The following is a 7,279-nucleotide window of genomic DNA, read 5'->3' as shown; positions in this document are numbered from 1 at the left end:
GCCACTGCGCTTGCTAGCCGTGAGCTTGGTGTCTGCATTGAGCGTCTGCCCCCTGGTGGTCAGTGTGCGTCATAGCAACCTGTCGTTCTGCCATTTGGTCGATTTTATTATTACCTTTTTATTATATAGGATGGATATTATTGAAATCCCCCATGAAATGATTTGTAATGGATCTATTATTGAAGTTACCTTTGGAAATAGTATATCTATAGATAGTACTAAAAATATATCTAAACATGCGATTCTTTGTCCTGAAAATGACCACGTTCATAAATTAAATGAAGAAATTTTGGATGTACTTGATGGAGATTTTCACACCTATTTGAGTGACGATTCCATCGATTCAATAGATGATGCCCAAAAGGAAAATTTTCCCATTGAATTTCTTAATAGTATTACTCTTTCGGAAATGCTGTGTCATAAATTAAAATTGAAAGTAGGTGCAATCATCATGCTACTGAGAAATCTTAATAGTAAATGGGGTCTTTATAATGGTACTACTTTTATCACAAGTTTGTGACCTAACATAATCAAAGCTGAAGTATTAACAGGATCTGCCGAAGGAGAGGTTGTTCTGATTCCAAGAATTGATTTGTCCCCGTCTGACACTGGCCTCCCATTTAAATTAATTCAAATACAGTTTTCTGTGATGCCAGCATTTGCGAAGACTATTAATAAATCACAAGGACAAACTCTAGACAAAGTAGGAATATTCCTGCCTGAATCCGTTTTCGGACGTGATCAGTTATATGTTGCTTTCTCTCAAGTTTGAAGAGCATGTGACATTAAAGTTGTAAATACTTCATCACAAGGGAAATTAGTCAAGCACTCTGAAAGTGTTTTTACTCTTAATGTGGTATACAGAGAGATATTAGAATAAGTTTAATCAGTTTATCAGTCATTGTTTTTATCGGTTGTTTTTATATCATGTTTTTGTTGTTATATTATGTTATTGTTTATTTATTATTTATATATTATTTTCATATACATTTTACTAATTTTCTTTCATCTCTCACACTTCTATTATAGAGAAAGGGCGAATAGCAATATTAAAATATTTCTTCTAATTAATTTCCTTTCAATGTACATGAATCTGTGCACCGGGCCACTAGTATCTCAATAAATCTGTCTTCCAAGTGAAACACTGGGAGAATACAAAGGGGTAGGGTATAGAGGAGTAGATGAATGCAGGGCTGAGAGAGAATTATTTTTTAGCATTTTTATATAGTTTTAATTTTTGAGACATGTAAACAAATAAAGTATTCAAAAATAATAACATTGTCCTAGCTGGTTTGGCTCAGTGGATAGAGCATCGGCCTGTGGACTGAAGGGTCCCGGGTTTGATCCCAGTCAAGTGCACATGCCTGGGTTGTGGGCTCAATCCCCAGTGGGGGATGTGCAGAAGGCAGCTGATCAATGATTCTCATCATTAATGTTTCCATCCTTCTCTCCTTCTCCCTTCCTCTCTGAAATCAATAAAAATGTATTAAAAAAAAAAAACATTTATGGAATCTTGGGAAGTTGTGGTGAAGCAAATGTAAATAATGTTTTAGCTAATGTTAGCTGTTAGTTGAGGGCCTGAATAATAACACAAAAGCAATCCTGTTCATCAAATAATGTAGTAGTAATGGAGCTGGAGGTTGGAGGGGAACTGCAATAAAATTTCTTTTTCATTTATTTGGGTCATGGTTCAAGTGATACATTTTCCACCTATATGTGGCAATACATGCACTGTTTCTATTTTGTTGTGACTCTTGCCCTTGAAAATAACTATATCTATACAAAATGAAGATGGCAGTACTATTTGAAGATTTAGATTAAAAATGTGAGTCTTGTATTTAAGGACCACGGGTGACCCACTGTATACAGAAGGCATGTCACAATCAAAATACTAACATATTTCAAAACTGAGGGGACAGTAGGACTTCTTCTCAGAATGACAGTAGCAAAGAAGAACCATAAACATTTTGTAAGTTTTCTCAATGCTTTGTAACTTCCTCATGTCCCATCTGTGTTCAGCTGTCTGTATCTCTGTAATGATTGGCAAACTCATAACATGACATGATTTCGAGTGGTGAGAAAGAAAGGGCATAGCCAGTCCTTGGGAAGTGGGGTGGTAGAAATGCAGGCCTTTAGTGGGTGGCAGAGTTTAGGAGAAAGGGCAAGAAGTTTGAGTCCGAGGGGCCTATTCTGTTCTGGGGAAACCTATTACAAGGTGGACTGGGGCTCTGATGGGGTCCGAATGGGATTTAAATTCGTGATTTCACCTGACTAAATTGCTATTTTAGTCACACCTCAGGCCAGGGCCCTGAAAATAATACACAGTTTGTTAATTTATTAATTCACTCAGCACACCTGTACATCTCTGTCTATCTGATAGTAACCTAGGTAGTAGGATATAGATACTAAAAAGAGGACATAAACCCTAACCTCATGGATCTGTGAATCTCCCAGCCTAGAAGGGAGACCTATAAAGAAAGTGCGAATAGTATGCCAAGTGCTTTGGGAATGCAGAAGAGGTGCTGTAAATGGGCCGGGATGCAAACCCAGTACCTACAGAGGCCAGGCAGAGAATGCAAGTGAGTGAAAAGGGGCCAGGTTGCTGCCAAGTGGCGGCATCTGGAAGCACTTGTTCCATCTAAAAGAGGCAGTCTGCATGCTGGGCTCAGGGATAGAAGAGAGACACAGTTTTCACTGTACATCTTTTTGTAACTTTTGAGTTTTATCACCTTATTAAGTAACATTATATAAAAGGATAGCATCTCCGCCCTGGCCGGTTTGGCTCAGTAGATAGAGCGTCGGCCTGCAGACTCAAGGGTCCCGGGTTCGATTCCAGTCAGGGGCATGTGCCTTGGTTGCGGGCACATCCCCAGTAGGAGGTGTGCAGGAGGCAGCTGATCGATGTTTCTCTCTCATCGATGTTTCTAACTCTCTATCCCTCTCCCTTCCTTTCGGTAAAAAAATCAATAAAATATATATATATATTTTTAAAAGAGTGCAGACTCTGTAGCCAGACTGATTCATCTGAACCCCTATCTGCCTAAGTTTCCTTGTCTGTAAAATGGAAATAACATGCCTGCTTTGTTACTGTTAAAGGGATTATACGTACATTTCTGAAGCACTTAGAACTGTGTCTAGCAAGTAGTAGTCTCTAAATAAATTTTAATTCTTTTTAAAAATGTATTTTTTTAATTAATTTCAGAGAAGAAGGGAGAGCGAGAGAGGGATAGAAACATCAATAATGAGAGAGAATCATTGATTGGCTGCCTCCTGCATGCCCCACAAGGAGGATCGAGCCCGCAACCTGGGCATATGCCCTTGACCAGAATCGAACCCAGAACCCTTCAGTCCGAAGGCTGACACTCTATCCATTGAGCCAAACCAGCTAGGGCCTTAGTTCTTCTTTTGTAATTTCAAGAGAACATTTATTTGGTAAATCATAGAGATAGAAAAAAAGTAATTCCTAAAAGAAATGGGCTTAGGAAACAAGCTATAGAGGTAAAGGAAGGGCCCTGGGAACTTGGGAGTGAAGAAGGTAATGGTAACGTGCCTGGTGCAGGGAGGGGAAAGAGAAAGGCATGGACGGACATGCTCCCTGGAGGGAGAGCGCCTTAGTTCTTATTTTTTATAATAACTACACAATATTGAAATTATTTTTTAAAGTATAAACCCAGAAAAAATTAAGAAAGCGGGAGGGGACCATCAGCACATAGACTATTTTAACAAATTTGTGGAAGGTGGAAACTCAAATAGAATAGTAGTAACCAATGAAGTGGGCCAATGGAAACCACAGCCTGGACACACATATCCCCTGTGGGAGGCTCTTCACCCTGCAGAGAATCCTGGAGCAGCGGGGGACCCTGAGTGGCAGGTAAGAAGGAGGGCAGGAATGACGGGAAGGGCTGGAAATCGGTGGACTAATTTAAAATCTGTGCATGGCACAGTTGGTTCCCTCCACCCCACCATCAGATTATTTGATAGGGTTTAAACCTGAGGCCAAAAATACTAGATGATTATCTTTAAAAAAAAACTGAATAAGCTGTTTCAGCTAACTTGAGCTGGTGTGGGCATTGGCACCCCCAAACAAGGAATCCTTCTAGAACTGGTCATTTTCTGCTCAAGGAACATCCCCAGTGGCTTTCGGCTGCCAGCTCTGTCTCACAGGTAACTTGAAGTAGTTTTCTGAGGTGTTCCTCTGTTTTAGAGCTTCTCCAGGGTAAACCCTGGCTCCCCAATCTGGCGTTCATAAAGTAAAGGGCTTAGTTCAAGTCACAGTGATGTGGCTTTTAATTAGATTTTAACCGTAATTCTGACCAATCAGCTTTTCAACGGCCTACTTCTTAAACATAAATTGCAAACCGAGAATCAGTGTGCATTTGAGGATGGCTGGAAATGTGAAAAATAAACACAAAGGTAAATGGTAACAGCCTTGGAGAAAACAATTTAGGAGACAGATGAACGAAACCTTAGTATTGATAAAGTTAATTTGTTTATCAGGACCCACAAAATGGAGGCCACCCCAGTGGCCTGGCCCAAGTCACAAATCTAAACCTCAATAAGCCTGCACTTATGGGACACACCTGTCAGGGAAACCTAACATCCACCAATCACAATCCTCCCACTCAGCTTTGGCTAGTCTACCTTCCCCTAGGAAAACAGATTGTGGTCCTGTAAGGAAACCCCCGCTCTCCTAGCCAACCCTGCCCTGTTTCCTGTTGCCTCTTCTCTATAAAACTCGCTCTTGCCCCGAATCCCTGGGAAACAGTGTTCCACTGCTTGTGAGGCACCCTCTCCCCAGTCCCAGGCTGTTTTTCCCTTGAACCAGGACAGCAAACTCCTCATTAACTTTAGTTTTATCATCTGACGGTATCGTAGGAGAGAGTCAGAAAGGTTGTGTTGGTTAAAAATAATAAGATGTCATGAAAATAGAGAATAAGAAAGAGCTGTGGGAGATTAAAACTATAATTGCTGAATTAAGAAATACTACAGGAGCCCTGGCCGGTTTGGCTCAGTGGATAGAGCGTCGGCCTGCGGACTCAAGGGTCCCAGGTTCGATTCCGGTCAAGGGCATGTACCTTGGTTGCGGGCACATCCCCAGTAGGGGGTGTGCAGGAGGTAGCTGATCGATGTTTCTCTCTCATCGATGTTTCTAACTCTCTATCCCTCTCCCTTCCTCTCTGTAAAAACATCAATAAAATATATTTTTTAAAAAAAGAAAAAAGAAAAGAAATACTATAGGAGAGTTGGAAGATACTGGAGAGGAAATTTCCCAGGAAATAGAGCAAAAGCACTAAGAATGTGTGTGTTGGGGGGCGGGGGGGAGTTTGGGTGATCAATTAAATCCCCACCTAAATCATGGGGATACCAGAAAGAGTGAAAAGAGATTAGCAGACAGTAGGAAATCATCAAAGGAAATTATAGAAAACGATGTCTTAGGGCTGATGGGCCACCCCTGTGTTCAGGGTGAAAGGGCCCATTGAGTGCCCAGAACAATGAATGCAGACACACCCAAACCTATACACAACATTTTGGAATTTTATAAGCCCAAGGATAAAAGAGAAAATCCTAAAATAAACCAGAAAGATAGAAACTGTCACCAGCAAAGAAGTAAGACTTACACTAGTACTGTGAGCACTAACCAATCGTAACTGTTTAGAATAAAACACTTCCTGTTGTGGGACTTGGGAGGTGTTGTCATTCCTTCTGGGTCCTGACTGGCCCTTTTGACTTCATACTTAGAGCATTTACGGGTAATTTCTCAGTGAACTGCAATTTGTTTTGAGTTTTAGTTCCTCAAATATTTTCTCACTGCTTCCCATTCAAGGACCAACACAGCATTTGTACTCAGGCCGCCCATTCTCCTTCCAGTGGACAGGGACTCTGGCTAAACCTCTCGGTAAGTAAATTACCATTTCTGGCAAAGGTGCTTTTCCTCCACACCTGAAGTAATGGCACTCTTATTTTTGTTTCTCTGGAGGTAAGAGGACAGGCACTATAGCCACCCAGACTTGGGTTTAAATCCTAGATCCATGTCATAGTTGCCTCAGCTGGTACTCTTTGCTCTTGTAGTCAAAGGACATGAAATCTGGAGAGGGTCTTGGAGTTCTCTCATCCCAGAAACGGCCTCCTGATTAGCAAAATGGACCATGAACCTAAAATTGATCCCAGCTGTTCTGTTGAAACCCCGTGTTTATTTATCTCTTTATCACCTGGAGCCACGGTGCTGTCTCTTGGCCAAATCCGCATGGAATGTACTAACTAGTGATTACTGTAGTCCTGTGCTGGGGTCTGAGACAGACCAGCGGCACCCTATACCAGCTTTTCTGTTTTTGAGGCTGGTCATGTAGCCTAGTTTTGGCCATGTGACCAGAAGAGTCTGAAAGACCCCTCCTTGGAAGGGGTCTCTCCTTGGAAGAGATTGTAGTTTCCCGAGACCAAGGTACTTGCACATACCTAGGTTGTCCATTCCCTGAAATGCAGCTTAGGCCGCCAGGATCTGGACCTGGGATCAGCCCTCTCTGATGCTTGCCTGTTTTTTATTTTTATTTTTGTATCTTATCCTTTACCTGTATTAAAGTCTTATGTAAGTATACTATGAAGAGTCCAGTGAGTTTTTTTCCAAGTACCCAAACCCGTGTAAATGCTGATGATAGCGCTGCGAATGGGATCATTGAAACAGTGTTTGGCTTTATAATTTAAATAACGACTAAGGCTTTGTTTGGCAGAAAGAAAAATGAAAAGTGGGTGAAAGATTTACAATCACTGCCCTGGCTGGTTTGGCTCAGTGGATAGAGCGTCGGCCTGGGGACTGAAGGGTCCCGGGTTCGATTCCAGTCAAGGGCACATGCGCGGGTTGTGGGCTCGGTCCCCAGTGGGGGGCGTGCAGGAGGCAGCCAATCAATGATTCTCTCTCATCATTGATGTTTCTATCTCCCCTTCTCCCTTCCTCTCTGAAATAAATAAAAATCTATTAAAAAATATTTATAACCACTGATGGCAGGCTGGCTGCCGAGGAATCCCTGGTTTGAATTCATTCAAGTACTATGACTATTGATAGGAGAGAAAGCACAGCAATGGAATGTAAGTGTGGTCAATCCAGAGCCAGAGGAAATAGCTGAGTGAATTAAAACAGAAATTCAGATAGAGGGGAAGTCAGCTGAGAATGCTGTACCTCAGCTGGTTTTGGTTGCTTTGGCAAAAATGAAAGTAACTAAGAAAGAGCCTTAGCCTGCCAAGACCAGAGCTTTGGCTGGTTCCTTCTGTGAAGGGAAGAAACCTG

At 41.7% G+C, this 7,279-nt stretch overlaps 1 protein-coding gene across 1 annotated transcript in view; it reads left to right on the top strand.

The window, feature by feature from the left end:
• Positions 1-5,786: 5,786 nt before the first annotated feature.
• Positions 5,787-7,279, top strand: part of NAIP (NLR family apoptosis inhibitory protein) — a 34,445-nt gene continuing 32,952 nt past the window's right edge. The window contains exon 1 of the mRNA XM_008161907.3: positions 5,787-5,896. The gene's annotated coding sequence lies outside the window, so the exon portion shown is untranslated. The remainder of the gene's footprint in view (positions 5,897-7,279) is intronic.

The sequence above is a fragment of the Eptesicus fuscus genome, chromosome 4 (genome assembly GCF_027574615.1).
Source record: "Eptesicus fuscus isolate TK198812 chromosome 4, DD_ASM_mEF_20220401, whole genome shotgun sequence".
Lineage (NCBI taxonomy): Eukaryota > Metazoa > Chordata > Mammalia > Chiroptera > Vespertilionidae > Eptesicus > Eptesicus fuscus.
This window is presented reverse-complemented; position numbering and strand designations above follow the sequence as displayed.